The following is a 21,232-nucleotide window of genomic DNA, read 5'->3' as shown; positions in this document are numbered from 1 at the left end:
GGCCATCTGGTAAATGTGCAGTGATAGCAACAGCAAAATTCAAGTTGGGAACATTCTGAATTGCAGCTTGGTACTTTTAACCTTTGTAGCAGCTTTCTCCAATCCTGGTAACTTCCAGATGTATGCCTTCAGCTTCCAGAGCTCTTGGCTAAGTTGGCTGGGGAATTCTGGGAGTTGACCCACACATCTGGAGTGCCCCAAAGTTGGGCTGACTGCCTTGTACTATATCTACTTTATTTATTTATTTATCAGATTTTTATCACCGCCCATCTCCCCCACACTATTTACCTATCTGGGGACAAATCTTGCTTCCCTTCTAGGGGTTGTGATCTTTGCAGATGATCTGAAGAGCCAATCACTCTACATATCCACAGCATCCTCTTGGAGGGTGGTAGAACTTGGCACATGGGCTCTGAGCATTGTCCAAATTCTCCAATTTGTCTCTACAGGAAAGCTGTTGAAGGAGCTGATGTAAAAAACTATGGCAAAATGTTCCTGGGTGTGGTGAAAGGGACATATTGGAAGTGCATGGCAGAAAGGTTCCAGCTTGGAAACTCCAGTTTGATGGCCACAACTCCAAAAGGCTTTGGAAGAGCTGTGGTCTCGATGTTTGGATTCTTGGTGCCAGTTCTGCTCAGATGATGGTTGCAGAGCATTTTGATACTCAGCTCCTTGTAGATGAATTCCATGCCATGCGGTAGCCAAGAGCTTAACCCTGGAGACAAGACGCTTTCTCAAGAATTTTCTGTGCAGCAAGTTCATCCTGCATCTGAAGTACAGGTAATGTTACAGACTGATTATTTTTATGTGTGCCTTTCTTGAATGTGTAGGTTGCTTAAATCAAGAATAGCTCACTATATGACTAGATTTCCAAACATAAGCATAAGGGTCAAACTACACATTACTTTAAGGCTAAGTGATTTTAGCTTAGTCCAGTGTATTGTGCAATTTTAGCTTTTGCTTAGCCTCTTTGAATGTGATCCTGTTCTTTAAATTTTATGTGTACATGTATTATTGTTTCTTTGTTGACCAGAAATAGTGTCTGGATGTGCAGATTTTAGAATATAGATTCTTTCTACATAGTTGGAACAGAACTGCACTAATTCTGTTTCTGAAATTGTTTCTGTCCAGTTTTTCATTAGGGCTGGGTAAAGTTTTGATTCAGAGATTAAGTTTGGAGTATTTCAATTAAATCAACTTTCAGATCAAATTATGGATTTAGTGAGTCAAAGTGAACAGAATGCTTTTGAATAAAAATGCAATATTTTTCTGGATCAGATCAAATCAGTTTGGTCTGGATCATAAGTCTGACTTGAATTGTAAATGCAAATCAGTTTGATGGATCAAATCAGTTTAATGATTTGGATTGGACCAAAGCTGATTCACACACCCTGGTTTTTGCCCTTGGTTTTAATTATCTAGCAGCATTTAGTTTAGCTTTGTTTTCCTTTGGACAGCATGGTCAGGCTCTTGTCTCTGACAGCCCAGAAGCCTGTTTTTGGAGCGCTTGAGAGGAAAATGTCTCAAACTGTGCTGTAGCTTTTTGGGGTTTGCTGCTTAACTGAATAAGCCATGAATGGCTAGATTCACATGGCACACTGAGCTTCAAAACCATGGTTTACAGACCATAGTAGCTGAGTTTCACACATCACACTAAGCCAAACCAACAGACTACAGGGTGGCACAATAAGTCAATTCACCCTGCTTTGCTTTTGCTAGCCGCAAAGCTGGCCTGGGTTACAGGAGAACATTACTTGGTGGGAAGCTGGGATCTCTGACTCTTATGCACCCTGCTGGGTCGACCCAGCAGATGCTTTATTTTTTCAGTGATTGACCAAATGTCTCTGACTGATTCACAAGCCAAGCATGGCTGTGAGAGCAGCCACCTGCTTATGTTCCTTAGCAACAAGTACATTCAGCTTTTGATCCCACGGGTCACATATAGTTGTTATGACAGTTGAGCCATAGATAGCCTTATCCTCTGTGGGCTTCTCTACTTCCTTTTCAGGTCCAGATTGTGGGCTATGTAGATGCAGCTATGCGTCTTCTTCCACATTAAATTATTTTCCTGCAGTAGTTTTATTTGCATTCCATTTTAAAAAAAAATCTTATGATTGCCAACATGCCTTGACAATTAAACTGGATCTCTTCTCTGCCTTGTTACCTTTTTAATGGTAGAATAGAACTTAAGAGTTCTGTAAAGCATTAAAATTCCTGCCCCAAAGGTGTTACAATCTAGAAGGAGATACAAAGGGGAAAGGAGAGCGTGATTAAGGAAAGAGGTGGAGGAGGGTTTCATTTGTGCCAGAGAATGGATTGGCTGTGTCAGACTACAGCCCCCATTACTGTATCTCTACTCAGCATCATGGGAGTTGTAATTCAGAGTATCTGGAAGGCACCAAATTAGGAAAAGGCTGTTCTCAGGATATTCAGATATAGCAACATAAAGGCTTTTCAGTAATGTTTGTTGACCTCTGTCACTCGGCACCTTGTGTGATTGTAGTTTGTTGGTGTTACGACAAACTCTTCCACCGGGGAAGAATCTTGAAAACTGTAGCACCACCATGGACAGCTCCTGGCCCTTTCCTTAACTGTTGTGTTGCTGTCCAGATTTCCATTGCACTCGGTGACTTATTCTAGCAGAGATTCCTCTTTCCTGTTCCTCAGAGTTGGTGGAAGTGAAGCTCTCAGTTTCATTGTACTCCTTACTTCTACTACCAAGGTGCAAATGAAATGGTCCCTTCACAAGCCCAAGTCTTTTACTATCACGCCTTGCTGGTACATACCGAGCTGTCTCCCTCTCACTGTTCCATTATGATCAATTTCTTCCGTTTGTGTGAGATAACTGAAGTGAACTGGGTTGGGTCCATGGTTGCTGCTGTTCTAGAACTGGCGAAACCATTGCTTAGATCAGCCTTTCTCAACCGTTTGACCCTGGAGGAACCCTTGAAATATTTTCCAGGCCTTGGGGAACCTCCGCACACTCAGGCTCAAATATCGGCCAGAAGTTACAAAATTATTATATTCGTTTCATGGGTAGGCCTGTCTATGTGCACTAACCGTGTTCTTGAACTGAAAATAAAGAACAAAACTTGCCTCTTTAATGTGAAGTTGCCTGAATTTGAATTTTTTAAAAAATAAATCTCCCAGGGAACCTCTTGCAAAACCCTAGGGTGCCGTGGAACCCTGGTTGAGGAACTCTGGTTTGGATCCAGGTGGCATTAATTATCTGTTGCTGTGAGGTTGCCTGTTGAATCGCTTCTTCCAAGGATTACTTCCTTTGACTCCCTTTCTGCAAGATAGCAAAATTAGGAAGGTCCTCTGTGGGGTCCAACCCTGTGTTTAATTTTTTAAAAAATAATTTTTAATGAAGTTTTTTGACAGAATTAAAAACAGTGCAGATTTTGAATGAAAGAAGAATAAAGAAAAGTAAGAAAGTGAAAGAAATATAGAAACAGAAACAGAAAGGGGAAAAGAAAGATTCTAAAGAAGTGGCTTCCGATCTTCTTGACAGCGGTTGTAATTTATATTTTACCCTCGCTGTCTAAGCTTACATCATAATCTCCTTATCATCGGCTACCCTTTCTAATCTTCAAACCCATAAATCACAGGTTCATTTTTCTCTTTTTTCAGCAAAAAGTCCACAAGGGGTTTCCAGTCACTAATGAATGGAGTTATTGATCTTTCTCTAATCAAACCAACCCTCTGTTTAATTAAAGAGCATGAGATCAGGGTTGGTTTTAACAATAGCTGTCCAATTTTTACTTGAAGTCCTCTAAAGAAAATAAACTTGCTTCTCCTCTGGGTCATAGTGAGGGAAGCTGCCTGATACAGGAACTAAGTTTTTTTGACCTCTAAGCCTTTGTTTCCTAGAACATGAGATCCTCATTGGTTTGCCACATTTGTCAAGCGGGGTTATGTCAGGGAGCCAAGCAAAATGGCTTTACTGGAAATTCAGAACTGCATATTGAGAGGAGCTGAATGCTACAGCTGGGATTTCCCCCCCCCCAAAGGAATGAGATGCTGAGTATGTAGTTGTTAAGAATTTTACATGCACATCCTGTATACATACACAGACCACTCTGGTGGTGTCATTGCTCAGTCTTCACAGCTTAGAAACTAGCTGAAGCCCTAAGAGACCTAAAGGGCACTCAGGTGTGAGAACGCTATCCAGTATACTTTTATGCACGTATTTTTTAAAGTCCACTTGAGATTAAGGCAGGTTTTGGAGGCAGAGACCCATGATTGACTACTGTGGGAACCAGTTCACTTTGAAACAAAAGATGATTTGGAAGCCCATTATTAAAATTAACATGAGATTAAGCTGGAGGTTGGACTATATAAGCTCTGAGGTCTTTTCCAATTCTATGACTCTTTGAGTATTTGGTGAGCTTATTTTTTTCCATCTGATCTGTTAACTGTTAACTCTGCAGTGCACCTTCAGCCCCTGATAAAGATCTGCAAATCCCAATTTACTGTATGTCTATATGCTAAACAACAACAACCAAACAAAAACCTGAGGTGGTTGAATAGTTGAGAAATGTAATAAATGAAATCATGGTGGGCATCATTATTTGTCTGCACGTTTTTTAAAAGTTCCTAAATAAAGCGAGTGTGTTCCATCTGCCTAAAATCAGCCGAATGGTTACACCTCTGTGCATCCAGAACTAGGCTGATTATTGAAGTCTGAGTTTCGTGGTCATTTTGTGTCACCTCTTTCTCCTCCTCTAGACAGTCCTTGTGGTGAACATCCTTGGAGGTGAGGTAGTTTACACTAAAGAAGGTGCAATGCTGTCTCTAGGGAATGGTGCAACGTGGTTGGCAACAGCAGCAAAAGACTTAAAAGCATATGAAGGTGTTCACTTTGGAGTCAGTGCTACCAGTGGCTGGATCAAAGGTGTTTCTTCCTGCTTTCATATCAAGGTAAAATATTCAGCTTTATCTTTTGTTTCTTGAAATCAGTTTTCCCTAGCCCAGAGAGCTCCAGAGACAAGGTGCAGTATCTCCTAGCTAACAAGTTGCATGGTACACTTCCCCACCCAAAGTGGGGTTGATGGAAGTTAAAATTCAAGGTATTGGGAAGGCAGATCAGGAAGGTAATGCTGAGCATTATCTCCCTATCAACATGATAACATTCAAGACTAGGCTCTCTAATATTTCTAGGAAGCCTTTAACTTTCTTTAAAAATAAGAAATCACTTTTTGATAAAGTTAGAAAGTCAGGGCAGTCTCTCATTTTAGCTATCACTAGCTAATGTTTGGCTGAAGAACTGATCTTGTAAAAATTGGAGCTGGTCTTTGGATATCTTCCTTGCTGAGATTAAAGCTAAGAACTGTTTGATCTCTTGCAGGTCAGTGTCTGCTACAGATAAGTGGCTACATTTGCTTAGAAGCTAACTTCAACTTTTGATAACGGTTGAATCAGTTTTCTTGTCATCTATATCTTTTGTTACAGTTCTTCTAAACTGGCTGGTCAGAGTTGGGGGACGGGGTATCAGAAATGTAAAAACAGGCCAGTTTAATCCTGCTGTCTAAAATGCCTTCTCCCAAAACCCCAGTACAAGGGAGAGAAAACGTACATCCCTCTAGCTGTTCAAATTCCATCAGAGCCATATAGCATGATCAGTAGTCCAACAAAATTGGCATAGTTGCCCATTCCCCATTTCTGTTCTATGTCTTCTGAGCTCCCCCTGCTGTCCAGGCTCAGTAGCCTCTGTGTAGCCACCTTTAGGAAACCAGATCTACTCCTTTCCGTTCTTTCCTTCTGTGGTGGTGCCCCTTTCTCTATTCTGGATTTGGAAGCTCTTCCAGGCCAGACATGTTAAGTTTCTGCAAAGCTTGGGATAGCCTTATTGTTATGTAGAGCAAGGCAGCTTCCTCAGACAAATAGTTTTGAGGGTCATGAGAAGAAGCTGACTGATTTACTGTAATTGTTTTATTGCTGGAAGATTAGGAAAGGTTCTGGTGGGGTTTTCCAGAACAGGGGAACCAATGTTGAGAGTTTTGCACCTAGACTCGTGGGCAGAGGGTGTTTGGAGAGTCTTCCTAGACAATTCAGAGACTTCTGGTTCCTGATAGAAATGGACATAGTCTTACCCTTGATTTGGTCCCAAAATTCCCTATGAGCCCACCAGCCCACGAAATATTTTGTCTGATAGTAGCTACTGAAGAACTTGGCTACTTTAGCCTTTTATCTCATGATGGCCTTATTTCTTCTGCAGGCAAAAGCTATGCCTTCTCTCTGAGCTACTGTTCTTCCTTTCATTCTCTTGGCAAAGAAAAATGGGCATCTTAAGGGTCTAAGTGCCACTTTTTAAAAGAGGCACTTAGCTGAAATGGAATTTGAAATAATGGCTATAAAGAAAGATGGGAAGTTATAATGCATATGGATTAACATTTTTAAATAGCAATTGACATTTTAAGTGGCAAAGAGAGACCTTGTAGAAAAGATCTAAAGGTAGCACAATTTATTTCCATTCTTCCTGCCCTGCACACCCTTTCTCAGGAGTGCCCCATTATGGGTTTGAAGTGTTGAAAGGAATCATTCTGGGTCAGATGGATGAAGTGACCAGTTGGTGAAAGCACTGTTGCCAGCACTATCTACTCCATGTTTCCAGCTGAAGAGGGCATACTAATACCCTATCCTTGGAGCAACCAAGTGAAAATTGATGGTATGATTTAAAAAAAAAATCTGTTTCTTACACACTCCTTTGGAGAACAAGAGAGCATGTACCACTGAGTGTCTTCAGCTCTTTTTGTGTGTGTGTGGGGGGGGAAGTTCACTCCTTTTGCAAAAGAGAGAAGTACTTTTCAAGTGGTAACATAGAAAGCTTTATCTGAGATTTGATCCCTTTCCACTTTATTGAAAGTCCTGGAAAACACTGGTTGCATGGGTCAAGTCGTCTAGTGAACAATTACAATTGATTTATTTTCCAAGGACTAACAACTGACTTCCCATTTTAGCCCACTGTGCCTTCTGGCATTGATTGATCTTCATGGGGCTTTGTCTGAATAGAGTCTTTTCAAAGGCTAGGCTTCTAACATTGACAATTAAAAGGAGCTGATTGCAGATCTGTTATTTTCCATCTGAACATCTTTTTTGTCTGGAAGTAAAAATGGTTGAACTGGTGAGGAAAGGTGGGAGAGTTACAGAGCGCAGAGAGTATCATCTGGACAGCTTCTTAAACAGTTTAAATGAGGTCATGGCCATTGTGCAAAAAAGCTCTCATCCTCAAGTATCCATAGTAGATGAGACATGGGGAAGGTAATAATTAGATCTGTGGCTTGTTTTGAATTGTTTTGGTTAATCAACAATAGGGTACTGTTTTTTTTAAACTAGGAAGACCACTTTACCTTTTTATGGGGGAGATAGTAGATGGTATAGACATGAGAGCAGAGGTTGGACTTTTGACATGAAATATACTTATTCAAGGAGAGAGAGAAGATTCCTGTTATGGGTTCAATCACTGCCAGTTTTTCAGCTTCAGTACATTTGGAGGGCAGATAAAAGTGAGGGCATGCTTGTCCTGATATGGCTTGTGCTTTCTTACCCCCTTTTTGCTGCAAAATCTTTCCAGGGAGTAATTGTTTGAGTTTGCACATGCATGCCCAGGGATGTGATGAACTAGGCCCCAGGTTTGTTTCATTCATTCATTAATCAGCTTGTATGCTGCCTCAGTTGCAGAAGTAAGGCAGCCTACACATTAGGATTAAAAACGACAAAATAATAACAATAGGTCCTCTGCCCACAACTCTTGTGTAGCTTTCTACATTTCCAGGGAGAGCCTTCTGCCTAGGCTGCCTGCATCCATTTTATTTCAGGGAAAAGTCCTTCTCCACATGGATTTACTTATGAAGGGGAAAGTGGCATGCTACCTCTGCCTTTTCTCTTTAGCTTAGCCCAAATGGGGAGAGTGTCTTTTCAGAATGCAAGTGCCGATTCTGTAAAGAAAACAAAGTCTTTATTAAGTATATCAAAGTTAAGGAACTATCAAGAGTTGAAAGCTGGAGGAGAAAAGGAAATGAAAGAAAGTAACAATGGATTCAGTGTAGCTTATTTCAGTGGCTGCTCCTCTGGAATACGCCCCTAGAACACAATCAAATGGAGAGTAATAAAATAAAATAAAACAAAGGCACACAAAGAAAACACAGTTCAGATCATTTGCCATAAAACAAGATTAAGATTCTAATTCACATCTAGCTTCCATTGGTTGCTAGATCACAGCTCCCTGGGAATTTGGGCTTTGCTTATCTGGCTGGTTCAAATCTGGAAAGAGAGACCCTCTCCTATCCAGTGGAAGATAATGAAACAAAAGCAAAATTGAGTTTCCCTGCCCTCTTTTTAAAGCCCATTTCCTGACCGATTGTTCAGAATTTGATCTTTCTGAGTTCCTGTGGTCTCAATTTCTGTCCACTGTCTAGATTGATAAGCTTAGGTTTGATGGACAGATCAGATGTAGGTTTTCCATTAACTCTTTTGCATCTGAACCTCTAGGAATTGGACATGTCTTGATTTCTTGTTTGGATTAACAGATTCAAAGAAATGTCGCCTTTGTCCACCTAGCCATCATGGAGCTGAAGAATCTGGGTCAGCAAATTCTGGGCAACTACCTAGTGCATTTTCATCCCACAGAAGATATGGGCAAGAGACAAGATGTGACCTATCTGCTTACTTGGACAACCTGGCTATCCATCACTGCTTTTCAAGGTCTGTTGCCATACATGGGACCAATGGATTCTTGGTAGGAGCTTGTGTCCCACTATTCCATTTTTGGATGTCAACTCCCTGCTCTCTCAACTTTGCATTATCTCTTCTTTTTCAGCTGGGGATCAACTTTCCCTTCTCAATGTTGTAGCATCCAGGGGTTCTGGTATTGATTGCTGGAAAGGGTGGCCCTCAAATTTTCTAGCCAGCTTTTTCATAATTGGAAGGGGGGGTTTAAATATAAAATTACTGTGCTAAGATCAGTGGAAGCTTTCTATATCTTTTAGCATTTGTTTCATTAAAAAATGCACAAAATTATGCTGTGGTAAATCTCTGTTGAACTATTCGATTTTAGGAAATTGACCCTGGAAATTTCAGGGATGTAAAAATAGGTGGGGGAGAGAAGCAAGCTCCAGGTTGCCTACCCCTGATTAGTGTTAGAATAATATCCCATCAATACAGACAGGGCTGAGTCAGTTGGATCAAAAGTCTGATTTGGTATAAGCAGCTTATTAATGATGAATTTAGTAATGCTAAATTTGTGCTGTTGATGTATCTTCTTGGTCTGCCCAGGTTGTGTTATGGATAAGTTGTGAGTCACTGTAGAATCAAGTTGTACATTTGGGGACAGGGGTTTCAAATAAAACTAACCTGTCTACTCTTTCCTCTCTTATAAAATCTCCCTTATCTAGCAAGAGATATCAAGGGATATAAAGATTAAAAAAAAGAGTTTGTTAAATCTTTAGGATTGTTGTTTTTCTGTTGTGGGAACTAAGAAAATGGGGGAAGAGATGACAGAATCAGTGTATATGTGTGGGCATACACACAGATGTGCACACCCATTTGGCTTGTAGGGTAGAACTGAGCTCTTGGTTCTGGTTGTAATGGATAAGAGTCTGGGATCATGGAAAGTGTCCATCTATTGGTACAAATGGAAGCTTGAATTTTAATTAAATAATTTTGCAGATGTGATGCAATGTGTACCTGTTAATCAACCTGGTTATTTTAATTTCTGCCATCTAGTACTGATAGATGGAACACTTAAATGTATGTGGCCATGTTTTAACGTGGGTTTCTTAGATGTTTTAATTAAACGTAAATTTTAGAAGCAAGTGATGATGTTTAATAAAAGGTAGGCCAAAGGCCAAGGACTTTATCCAGCCTGATCAATTTTATTAGGGTGTGCAATGTGAAACTTCATTGTGTACTCGTTAGCTTTCCAAACACCTAAATCATCATATTAATTTAAAAATTACATCAATATGGATTTTCCCCAAAAATGATGGCCTAGTCTCATGGGTTTCAATCCAGCTAAGTTGTATACGAAGTCTTACTGATTTATGTTCCTAAGAACTGTAATCTTATATGAAAATTATATTGCATTCCACACAGAAAGTTGGAGGTCAAAATGCTGCAGGAAAGATAATTGGTGAACTGATTATGTCAGTTTAGACCTTCCTCTGCTTATATAGTTGAAAAGACTTGTGGTTGGGGGTGGGTAGGGGAGAGAAATGGGATCAAGTCAATTTCTTCTACAGCCAAATCTTAGATCCCTTCTGGGCTTTCAAATATGAGAGGATTTGGGACATTTCCAAATAGCAAACTTATATATAGCTTGATAATATAATAAATAACGGTTGTGGTCTCCAACAATATGTGTTGACGACTATTCCATAATGTTCAGTTGTGGTCAAATCTGGCACTCCACCTACCATGCAAGATGATGCTCAAGGAATCTGGCCAAAATGTTTTCAGAATGTGTTATTTGGGCTCAGAGCCCAAAAATACTATCTCTTTTTGCGTAAGAGTATGTATACCAAAGCATATACATAGCAGGACAGAACATTAGACAGTGAAAATTAAACCTTAGAGTAGAGAAGTCAATGACATAGGATTTCAATCTAAAAATTAAGTATGTGTTCCATACAGCTGTCCTGTAGGGTTCTTGGTTGGACTCTGGGGTGTTGCTAATTCGGGGGAAAAACTTTCCAGGGTTAATATAGATAATGATTGCAAGAGTCCCAAATAAGCAGTCTAGAAAGAAGATTTGAGGTTTTGAATTTGAGGATTATTAAACAGGGAGAAAGAAGAGGAACTTCCTCATCTGTTTTTGGTATTTTGTGACTAGCAGCCTCTCTGCAGTAGTAGCCATTTGTGAGATGCATCACAATCCACTCAACACGCCAAATACATTTCCTAGCTGAAAAGCAGGATGTGTGTGTGTAGAGGGGGAGGCCTCCTGATAAAGGAGTCCTAGAAGCAAAGTTCCTCCCAAAATACCAAAAATTAAGGGCACAGACCTGATTTATTAATCACAAGAAGTAGTAGACCAATCTTACTGGTGAGAAAAACAAGCTGAGAGTGTGAACTACAGTTCCTCTCTTGGATGTCCACTTTGGTGAAAGATATCATCGGCTACAATGCTCTAGGCACTACTTCTTCCTCTAAGAGAGGTGGAACAGCAAAGCACATTTCAATGTGGTCCTTACCAACACTGGCACCATCTTGCCACCTGCCTGCAATGAAGCCATATGCTTTGCCATGCATGATAACACCTATGGCGATTATGTTCTTGTACCCAAAACAGACAGAATGTAGGCATCATAGTTGTTGTGAATTGTTGTTCTTCACCCAGACCACGATTAATTAATTCTGTCTTTGAGAGAAGAGACAAGCCTGTTGTCCTCCCCTGCTCTCCCTCCATGTTTCTGTAGTACCCCCCACCTCCATGTTAGGGACTAAGCTCCTACAATGGGGGTGGTTTTGAGAAGTCTCACTGCACAGTTTAGAAACCTGACTTTCCAGGGGTGTAAATCATGCAGTCAATTGGTTGAAGTAGGAACTGCTTGGACTGGGGTGATTGAATTTGTCCATATATAGAAAGCTGAATGAATGGCAGTGAGCCTAAGCTGAATAAATTTATCTCTTCCTTTCACTCCCCATCCCCCAGGATTATTTTTGTCCTTAATTTTTAAAGAGGAAAAAGGTGTACCTATTTTTTCCCCCAATGGAAATATTCTAAATTGATAGAAACATTCAGGAAGAAAAAGCTTCCTATGGATCTCTTCTCTTCTCTTCTCTTCTCTTCTCTTCTCCAAGGGATCTTTTTGTAATATTGCATAGAATCACGGTACCTTAGCACAACACATTTGTTATGCTGTGTCCTTTTTTGGGTTGAGTGTGTGCAACGTGTGTGAAATCTTTAGAACAATTGTGTTAATTGTTAGGGTGCCATGAGATTCTTTGCAATGTTTTAAAATGGCTTTTTTAAAAAAGAAAAACCTTGCAAGAAGATTAAGAGCATTTATGCTTGTTAACTATTTATAGCTGTTAAATAATCACCTTAAAAGAATTAAACTGTAGTACAGCAGGATTCCGAAGCTGTCGGCTGAGAACACATGATGTCCGTGATTTCAGCTGTCTCCCTGAACTTCACCCTTTCTCCGACATAATGTCTAACCTTAGTAGAAACATTGTGAGTGTGGTTCTCTGAAGTTGCAAGCTGGTGTTTGAACTTGCAGGATTCCTTAATATATTTCTCAGGCCCAAACATGTGGTCTGTTCTCCTTGTAGCTTGGGAAATGTTGCCTGCGGGTATGCAACACAAAGGTAATTAAAAGTTTATTCATTTTATCATCTGACAGCTGATGAAGGTCTGGCATGGTTGGCTGAACCCACACTGTGTGTGTGTGTGTGTGTATATATATATATATATATATATACACACACACACACATAAATATATAGACTTTGACGTAGCCTTGTCAATTAAAATAGGAGTCACTGCTGTTTGTACTGAGGAATTTTTGGCAAATCCTATCAAACGGGCTGTGTTGACTAAGAGAACTGGTGTATTGTCTTTGATACATATATCTGATAAGCTAGACTTTCAGCCTTCTCTCTGAGTTGAGGTCATGTCTCTGTTCAATAGGGCAGCTTGAGAACCCTTCCTCATTTTGGCACACAATTTTTGGTTTCAAAAAAAATTCCATGATATGACTTCTTACTTTCCTAAGAAATATTACTTATCTGAAGTTCTTGGACTTTTTGTGAAGATTTATTTATTTATTTAGTCAATTTATATAGCCACCCATCTCGACAAAGACTCTGTGTGGTGAACAGAAAAACCAAATACATATGCAAAAATTAAAATACATAGCAGCCAAGAGAAACAAACCATCATCCACACAGCCAGGAGACAGGACCCTCACACACTTGGGCCCAGGCCTTTAGGGCCTTACAAAAGGCCAGCAGGGCTAGGGCCAACCTAATCTCTGGAGGGAAAACGTTCCAAAGGGTGGGTGCTAGGGCAGAAAAGGCACATTTTCTAGGCCCCACCAGCCCACATTGCTTAGCTGACAGGACCCAAAGTATGCCCATCCTGCTGGACCAAATGGGACAGGTAGAAACAACTGGGAAGAGATGGTCCCTTAAGTAACCTGACCCCAAGCCATGTAGGACTTTAAAGGTGACAACCAGTAACTAATTGAAGCTTCCAAATCTTCAAGGGCAACCCCATGTATAGCGCATTGTAGTAGTCCGCATGGGAGGTCATGAGGGTGTGAGTGACTGTGAGCAGGGTCTCTTGGTCCAGGAACAGGTGTAACTGATGCACAATCCAAAGGTGTGCAAAGCCCTCCTAGACACAACTGCCATCTGCTCTTCAAGCAGGAGCCACAAGTCCAGGAGGACCCCCAGGTTACACACTGGGTCTGTCTGAGGCAGTGCCACCCCATCCAGAACCAAAGATGGAAGGACCCCAGCAACAGGAGGTCCAAACACCTAAAGCCACTCAGTCTTGCTTGGGTTGAGCCATAGCCTGTTGTACCACATCCAGGCCCTCACAGCCTCCAGGCACTGGGATAGGATGTCCATGGCATCACTCAGACGACCTGCGGTGGAGATATAAAGCTGAGTATCATCAGTTTTCTAACTAGTTCACCTGCCTGGGAGGTAAAGCCTGATGTTTATCTGTTAATCATGTCGACACACTTAATTTTACTGAAAATTAAAACTAAATCAAATTTTGTTTCTGTTCTAGCATCTAGTATGTCACTCAAGGACTGGATTTACATAACATGCTATAACCTAAACCCAAGTAAACAAAACACAATTGTTGCATTTGCATAACAAATGAAACATATTATGCCTTCATGTAATGACCTCATTCATAGAACATTCTGCAACAAGGTTAGGTTCCCTCAACAGGCTGAATCATGAACTACGCAGCTCCATTTTGGCCTAGACTAGCATGTTATGCAAACCCAGCTAAATTTCAAGTATGACCTTTCAACTGAAATATTGTCATAGAATGAATTCCCATCCAGGTTGGCTAACACTTGGCTGGAAGCTCTGGACATTATAGCCCACCATGTCTGAAAGATGGTCACATATGTTTTATGAAAAGGTTGACTGTCATGTTCTATTCTAGAAGGTGGGCAAAACATTAAGGTGTTGATTTTATGCCCAATTCTGGTTTTGTAATATTTTCAAATTATATTTTTCAATTGCATTTTTAAACTATGCATGCTATTTGTTGGCAGATGCTGGGAAAGCCTTTAGTCCAGGAGAGGTCAAAAAAGTCACACCAAGCATTTCTATAAAAATTATTTACAGAAAGCAAAAGCAAAAAACAAAACATATTTAAAGGACTTAGCTCCCTTGGAGCAAGCCTTGCTTGGCTACATATCGACAGAGAGAAAAAAGAGGAAGTGAGAAAACAAGTCCGGGCAGGTCCTCTCCTCCCCGCAGGCTATTTTGCATGAAGCACGTGAGAGGAGACAATCAAATACAACCCCTTCACCTGGCCAAAGGATTAGGTATAATAGCAGCTTAATCTGTTAGTAGGAAAACCTCAACACTATTATCATAGCCTTTGGCCAAAGCATGATACAGTAGACTCTCAGTTAACCGGAACTCAAGGAACTGACACTCTCAAGCAACCGGCACAAAAATCAAATCGGAAAAAAACACGGCACTCTCAAGCAACCAGAAAAAAACTGGCACTCTCAAGCCACCCGCAAAAAAAAAATCTGTATCTCTCTGCCGCCATCTAGTGGGTATTAGGGTTTAATAGTAACTCTCAAGCAACCAGAAACTATATTTATCTGGCATCTACCAATCCCCATGGATGCCGATTAACTGAGAGTCTACTGTGGCATCCTTGGTGCTCTCTGAGCCTTGTTGTTTTCTTGCAGACGTTTCACTGCCAGACTAGGCAACATCTTCAGTGCAAAGAGGGAGAGGGCCTTGCTCTCAGTTTATATACCGTGGCTTGCAATGCTTGTGTTGGTGGGGGTGTTGTTCTCTCCTTGGGGCAAGCAGGGCAAGCCACGGTATATAAACTGAGAGCAAGGCCCTCTCCCTCTTTGCACTGAAGATGTTGCCTAGTCTGGCAATGAAACGCCTGCAAAAAAAACAAGGCTCAGAAAGCACAAAGGACTCCACAGTTCAACCCTGAGCTACAAATATTCGCTTCGATTGAGAGTCTACTGTATATCACACTGCAGTTTACTGGTATGGTATCACACCCAATCTTCCTGTCTGCCTGCTTTTGAGCCACTTCTGGTGTCTAGCAGTCTAGCAGTGTTGTCCTCCCATGCTTCTCCCTCCAGCATATGTGCAAAGCTAAGGCTTACTTCCCACACATGTAGCCATCACTTGAGAGTTGGTCCATCAAGGAGATAACTGTTACATGAATCAGCTGCCGTTGACATTATATCACTGATGGAGTTTGCTCATTCCATCAGGCAAAGCTTTTTCCAATGGCATCTATTCACAGATGCCATTGGGGGAGATGGGCGGTGATACAAATTTAAATAAATAAATAAATCTATTCACAGGTAGAGACATCTAGCAATGAGATATGCATATGTGAAGTAGCCCAGTGCTTGTAAATTTGGGGGAGTACCCATGCCTGCCATGGCATCCAGAGGTCTAGGAAAGGAGAAGCAGAGTTTCAGGGGGAGTTTCCTGAATCCCAGGACAACTTCCAGGACAGCATACTTTTCCCATTGTTTAGGGCTTAACAGTCCAGAAGATGCTTTTTCTACTGTATGATTCCAGCTCTTGCTATTTTTAGCGTGGAAGTACAATATGCAGTCACATAAGCTCAGCATATTTGAAGTCATTCCAGCTTGCAGACACATAGCCAGAAATGCTGGAACTCTGGGGCTCTGTTTCAGCTCAAGTATTTTGAGTGTGGGTTAGCTTTTGAATGACCCCCCACCCTTCTCCCTGTGGCATGTATAGTAATTTCCAATTCTGCCCAGTTCATGATTATTCTCTGCTTCAGGTTCCACCCCCATCAGGATGCTGACCCTGAAATGGCCCAGTTCCAGCTGTTGTTGATGGCTTCATCACTTTCACAAATAATGACCATGGTGCATGGTCTAGGAAAGGAGAGGTTATCTTCCAGACTGGTGAGTAGGTGACTTCAAACTTCACTTGTGGAAGGTTACCAGTCAAAGATATTGTCTCAGTCAGAGGAAGCCAAGCCTCTCTTGATATAACTAAGAGTGTGCAGTAGTCTCATTTTGAGCATGAAACCTCTCCGTATACCCCCTTTCAAGTGTGAAATGGGTTGTTTGAAGAGCTACAGCCTTGATTCATGCTTGAAACATCAATTTCACACTCAAAATGAGACATCTTGCAAAGACCTCTGCTCAGTACAGTTTGAAGTGGGACATCTTACACAAATAATGTGTGCTCAGAAGGTTGCAGTTGTAAGTTATCTCTATTCCTCTCTATTTTTCCCCTGGAGTGGGAGCTTCCATTCTGAAGGTGTGATTGATGCTTCAGAAATTATGCCAAGCCCAGAAAAGGAGTAAGGAATGTTACTTTTATTTTTGTGCCTTCTCAGTGTTGACTCCTGACAACTGCCTGGAGTAGGCAGTTTTCTTGGCGAGATTTCAGAAGTGCTTTGCCATTGCCTCCTTCCAAGGACTGAGGGAGAGGGACTGGCCCAGGGTCACCCAGCTGGCTTTTTGCCTAAGGCAAGACTAGAACTCAGTCTCCCGGTTTCTAGACCAGTGCCTTAACCACTACACCAAACTGGCTCTCTAAGAACTGATAAGCCAAATAAATTTACAGTATTAGGCAAGGGGAAAAAAAAGGAAATGTAGCTAAAATTAGTTTATACCATGGTATTCAGTTATCCTTTGGTTGCATTTGAAGCTGCATTCCTTGGATAGCTCTGCAACCCAGCTCCTAGAATCCCATCATAGTGGTGAAATAGCAGGCTTGGGTAAAGGAGCAGAAGCACAGAACTACTGGTATGTCTTGAGCCCAGAAACAAGAGGGGGGGGGGGAACTGGTTTTTTATTTTTGTGAAGAAGGGGGAAACAAAGGGGTCAGGACAGAGTCATTGAGTTTTTGGTTGGCTAGCATTTAGTGTTTGGCTGACTAAATGGCCAAAAGTGGCATGTTTGGCCAAAAGTGGCATGTTTTGATTGACTGTTGGCTCTCAGCAAAACCTATAGACCTTGTGGTCATTTCATCCAGATGTTGAAAATAGTTAGAACAGATCAACCTTTGTATTTTAAACTGGAAGAAGAAGTGCTGTCTCTCTGGAAGCCTCCTTGATGCTGACGGTGGTGCTAACAATGTGTGTGTATTTGGGGGGCAAATTAGAATTATGGTATAATTTTTAAAAATTCTATACTTTTTTATTTTGCTCTTCTAGTTTTGCAGACAATGGGATTGGACTCAGTCTTACTAGGTAAGTAGACTTTCTAAACTAAGATGCACTTTGGGGGAACCAGGGTATTCTCTACGACCAGGGACAGGGCTCAGAAAGGAAGCTGCAATATCTATCCACTGATTTTCCTTCATTTTCACCCAAATCATCTCTGCCATTTTCTGATAGCCACTTCTGGAATCCCTCCTGTTGGTAAACAGGAACCATTGCAATGTCATAATTCTTATAGAAACCCTCTGGGTTGGCTGGACAAAAGGTTGGGTCAATGGCATTTTACTGTGGGCAACAACACTGGGTAAAGAATTACTCCAGCTGTGAAGAGTCTTGAATCCTTTAATTCAAAGTGGTTTTAATTTCATCAGCAAAGTAATTCCTCTTAGATTGCTTCTTTCTGTACAAAAAATGTTTGAATAGAAAGACTGAAAAGGTTTAAAATTATATCTGTTTGGGATTACAAATGCATTTATTTATAATCCTAAACTATGCACTTTCCCCCCCTTTTTGCTTTTGTATAACTTATTTTCTGGATGTTTCCCTTTTCTTGGGGGTTCTCATGGGTTGTCATTCTTTTGTTTTTGTTTTCAATGTTCAATGTTTTGTTGATTGCTGCAAGTCCATAAAAAGCTCTTGCCTGTTCTTAAGTAGCTCCACGTATTCCTACGAAGTGTAAATTCCATGCATGCTGGCATGAAAACATTTCCATTTGGAACAGACACATGATGCTATTAGCTAGCCAAATGGCCCTTGGCCCATTCTAGATTCATTTTTTTTAAAAGCACTCTTTTAATTAAAAAAAAATCAGAAGCCACAAAATAAAAACACCAACCTCCACTGTCATCCTTATTTAAGGAATGCCTCTATTCCCATATGGGCCCCATAGAAAATAAATTCGGCAGGAGCTACAGCCCAGGGCTTTGGGTAAATGCCTGGAAAAAGAGGCCAAAGAAAGCTGGAGTGATGGAGAACATCTTGGGGGGCATTCAAGGAGGTGGCAAGGAGCATCTCCACCAGCTTGCCTTCTGATAGCCATTTTCGTCCCCAACATGCCAAATATGTGCACTGACCCAAAAGACTGCTTTAAATCCTTTCTGTAGCCCCTCCCTCCCTCTTCAGTAAAGTTGGAATGGTTCTGATGCAAGGTAGATACGCTCTCACTTGCTCTGCACATTTAGGGCATTGCTGTCCATCTAATTATAGCATTGGAACTTTCCCCATAGATGAAAGCTGCAGCCTGGAAGTAACTAATTCTGTCTTTGTTGGCGAAGATCACAGTGTTGGATCTTGGGGAGGACAAAAAGCTCCTGGGGGAGAGGCGCCAATGGTGAATGTAGGACACCGCCCTGAAACGAGTAAGTTGATTCACAGTTTGTGGTTTATTTTGATAGGTTACGTGCATACCCAGCATACTGTTCCCATTCAGGGTAAGCAGTGTTAGGTCAAGCACAGAAAAAGAGTAAGGCATAGTAAGCCAAAGAAATGAACAGCATTAGGTAAGAAGAAGAAAAGGAAACATAGCTAAAATTACTTTTAGCTCCAACCAACGCTCTTTGGTATACTTCTCCATTCTTTTCTATCCTTGCAAACTATCCTTGCTTTCACCATATATTTCTTCACATGTTGCCTTTTCTTCTTCAAACTTCTCACCTCTCTGGGTTTCAGGTTCTCACCAACTCCATCCAACTGCAACATTCTCAGTCTTCCCTTTCTTCTTCATCCATTTGGTCTTCATATATGTGTTTTGTGACTTGATCCTGTAGGTGACCAAACCATCTCAAAGCACTTCTGGGCACTCACTTTTGCGTTCAATCCATATTGATTCAGTGTCTATTTCCTCTTGACACTATTGCTTGTTGTTCTACCACACCTACTTCTTATACTCCATTCCTAGTGCATTGAACTTTTACGTTTTCCCTGACATACTTCTCATTTCTATGTTACAAAGGGGGCAGAAGAACATTCCTATAGACAGCTGTTTTTGCTTCTTTTGACAAACGCATATTTTTCACAAGAGACCACATGTTACCATTACATTTCAGCATTTTAAAATTTACCCTTTTGTCCATCTGTAGTTAACATTACACCAAGGCATGGAAATCATCAACTTCTTCTAGTTTTTCACCATTTCTGAATAACCTTACTCAAATTTCCCAGTCAAACACAACTACCTTGGTCCTTGATCCATTTTCAAACCCATAGACCTTGTTGCATCATGAAATCTGTAACATTTGCTGCAAATCATTCAGGTTCTCAATTGTTAGCACAGCAGCAGCTGCATACAAAGAACACATGTACAATCATGTTCCCACCCAACAAAACTCTACCATCACCATAGACATTCCTTGAACTTTTACCCATAAATAGATTAAACCATCAAGGAAGTATCACACATCATTGCCTAACTTCCTATACAATGTTGAATAGCTTGCTAAGCATTCCATTTATTCTAAACATGCTTTATTTCTATCATAGGCTACTTTTACCACATTTTGTAACTCAATCTTCAAGCCCATATTTGCACAAAAGATTCCATAATTCAAACCTATTCACTTTTAACATACACTTTTTCTGAATTGACAAACATACAGTGAACTTCCTTTCCTTTTGGTAGGCTTGCATGTGAGAAATGCCTTGTTATGGACCCAACATGTAAAAGCACTGAAACAGGAGCCAGGGTATAATAGGGGCTTGACAATTCTGATGAGCATCTTTGTGAAAGGCAGGTGGTGTGTTTTCCATTACCCATGTCATTCCTGTTATTTATTAAACCTCTTATATTACTGACTGCTGATATAGTGGAGGAGGAGCCAAGAGAAAAAGAATAAAACACAAACTTGAAACTGGTGATATTAAAAATATCAATTAAAAGCAACAGTTAAAAGGATATTTGGGTGTCCTTGGTGCTTTCTGAGCTGAACAACAAAGCTCAGAGAGCACCAAGGACTGCTGTTCAACCCTTGGCTACATATATTCTCTTCCATTGAAAAGGATATGTTTTTTAGGAGTTTCTAAAAGCCACCTAGGAAGTCCTTTGATGTGGTGTAGAGTACATCCCAGAGAACTGGGACAACAACAAACAAGGCTTGATGCTGAGCTCCATGAGATGAACGTCTGGCAGTTGTCAGTAAATCTCTTGAGATGATCTCAAAGGTCGGGGTGGGGATTAGATAGAAAGAGGCATTCTTTTGAGGGACCTGGACACAATCTCTATAGGACTTTAAAGGTCATCACCAACTTTTGTATTTCACATCAGAGCAACTGGCAGCCAGTGAAGTGCCTTCAGCACACACATGAGGTTGTGTCTTGCCAGCAGATCAGATTGAGAGAGAGTGGCTATTACATTCCTGCGCGGATCCTCTGTGACTATGCTGTTCAGGAGGTTATCTGACAGTTCCTTTTCGAAGAAATGGGAGGACTCATGTTATGATTGCTCTGTAGATCTTTATGTTACTTTCCTATTAAATTTGGGGGTCAAATTAGTAACTGAAAGCGAATAAATCATCCCCACTTATTGAGATTTGATCCACAGTTGGTATTAGCTCATCAATCTTCATTGTTTAGAGCAGTGTTTCTCAACCTCAGCAACTTCAAGATGTGTAGAATTCAACTCCTAGAATTCCCTAGCCAGCCAGCCGGCCATTTCCCATTCTGGCTGGGGAATTCTGGGAGTTGAAGTCCACACATTTAAACATTGCTGAGGCTGAGAAACACTGTTTAGAGCCTTTCCTGGGATTTGGCTGGCCAGAGTTAGCTCAAGCACTTCTTTTCTTTTTCCCATCAAGGCTCTTTAGAAATAAGCTTCCTTGGAGTAAATGTTTAAAACTCATTCTTAAA

The 21,232-nt window shown here is 40.9% G+C and overlaps 2 long non-coding RNA genes across 3 annotated transcripts in view; both read left to right on the top strand.

Annotated features, from left to right (window-relative positions):
* The first annotated feature begins 692 nt into the window (after nt 1–692).
* Nucleotides 693–8,621, top strand: LOC134504687 (uncharacterized). The gene is made up of 4 exons (XR_010068668.1): nt 693–780; nt 4,732–4,923; nt 6,505–6,670; nt 8,532–8,621. It is a non-coding gene; the product is annotated as an uncharacterized LOC134504687 (long non-coding RNA).
* A 7,379-nt stretch (nt 8,622–16,000) lies between these two features.
* Nucleotides 16,001–21,232, top strand: part of LOC134504723 (uncharacterized) — a 42,347-nt gene continuing 37,115 nt past the window's right edge. The window contains exons 1-3 of one of the 2 annotated variants that reach the window (XR_010068669.1): nt 16,001–16,124; nt 17,387–17,422; nt 18,667–18,750. This is a non-coding gene — a long non-coding RNA (uncharacterized LOC134504723). Of the gene's footprint in view, nt 16,125–17,386; nt 17,423–18,618; nt 18,751–21,232 lie in introns of both variants that reach the window. The other variant, XR_010068670.1, reaches the window with a different exon arrangement.

Source organism: Candoia aspera, chromosome 13 (assembly GCF_035149785.1).
Source record: "Candoia aspera isolate rCanAsp1 chromosome 13, rCanAsp1.hap2, whole genome shotgun sequence".
NCBI classification, from domain to species: Eukaryota; Metazoa; Chordata; class Lepidosauria; order Squamata; family Boidae; genus Candoia; species Candoia aspera.
The sequence above is the reverse complement of the archived record's forward strand: the minus strand, read 5'-3'. Positions and strand labels throughout refer to the sequence as shown.